This window comes from Thermobia domestica, chromosome 6 (genome assembly GCF_964235325.1).
Source record: "Thermobia domestica chromosome 6, izTheDome1.hap1.1, whole genome shotgun sequence".
In the NCBI taxonomy this organism is placed as follows: Eukaryota; Metazoa; Arthropoda; class Insecta; order Zygentoma; family Lepismatidae; genus Thermobia; species Thermobia domestica.
In genome coordinates, this window is record NC_137459.1 from 264,688,088 (window position 1) to 264,689,384 (window position 1,297).

General features: G+C 44.3%; 1 pseudogene; it reads right to left on the minus strand.

Annotated features, from left to right (window-relative positions):
- Nucleotides 1–238: 238 nt before the first annotated feature.
- Nucleotides 239–960, minus strand: LOC145688629 (small subunit ribosomal RNA; annotated as a pseudogene).
- Nucleotides 961–1,297: the final 337 nt, after the last annotated feature.

A 1,297-nucleotide genomic window follows, 5' to 3' on the forward strand; every position in this document is an offset into this window, starting at 1 on the left:
ATCAATCCAATCCTTAGACGGCACACGTTCTGTTTCAACAGGTAGCCTACGCTAACCTCGCCGATGACAGTGGCTCCCGTTTTTGCTGCTCGCTTCCCAACTGTAAGGAAGACACTGCTCACCTGCCTCTCCTTCGCTTGTCAAGATCTGTGGCTCCCGTTATACGGTGTCAATCTAACTGATACGACACAATAATAAGAAACTTTTCACATCAACCACCGCAGTGGGAATGAATTGATAATGATCCTTGCGCAGGATCACATACGGAAACCTTGTTACGACTTCCTCTAAATGATCAAGTTTGGCCATCTTTCCGACATGCCGGTACCACCGCAAGACGGAGGTGCCGGGTATCAGTCCGAAGGCCTCATTAAATCATTCAATCGGTAGTAGCGACGGGCGGTGTGTACAAAGGGCGGGGACATAATCAACGCAAGCTTATGTCTTGCGCTTACTGGAAATTCCTCGTTTATGGGACATAATTGCAAGCCCTAATCCCTATCACGAAGGAGGTTCAGCGGGTTACCCGGACCTTTCGGTCAGGGAAGACACGTTGATTCCTTCAGTGTGGCGCGCGTGCGGCCCAGAACATGTAGGGGCATCACAGACCTGTTATTGCTCAATCTCGTGCTGCTAGAGGCAGCCTGTCCCTCTAAGAAGACATGAACTTTGGAAGGAAAGATTCCAACGCCTAGTTAGCAGGCTAGTCTCTCGTTCGTTATCGGAATTAACCAGACAAATAGCTCCACTAACTAAGAATGGCCATGCACCACCACCCACTGAATCAAGAAAGAGCTCTCAATCTGTGAATGCTTGCAGTGTCCGGACCTGGTGAGGTTTCCCGTGTTGAGTCAAATTAAGCCGCAGGCCCCACTCCTGGTGGTGCCCTTCCGTCAATTCATTTAATTCCTTTAACGCACTCGTCGGAGATGGTCGGCTTGCTGGATCGCTCTGCTAATATCTATTGCTGAGAATTACGACGACTTTTTTGGCTTACTACTCAAGGTTTTTTTGGTTGTGTTTGTGGTTTGGACGGTGCTAATAGTGTTCAATATTAATAAATCAACCTGTCTATGGACTGGACTGTGATTATTTATTAAAATTATTGAAATTATAGTGACATTTGTGAAAATGCTGATTGTCTGTTCTTGGGAGTGTTATGTTTCTTGGTAGCCTTTATACATTAGAAATTAGTGAAAGTTAAGTATATATATGTGAAAAGTGCTTAAATAATCATTAACTTTTTGTGGAAAACTATATTTAATATTACCTAATTACTTAAATATTCTGAATTGAC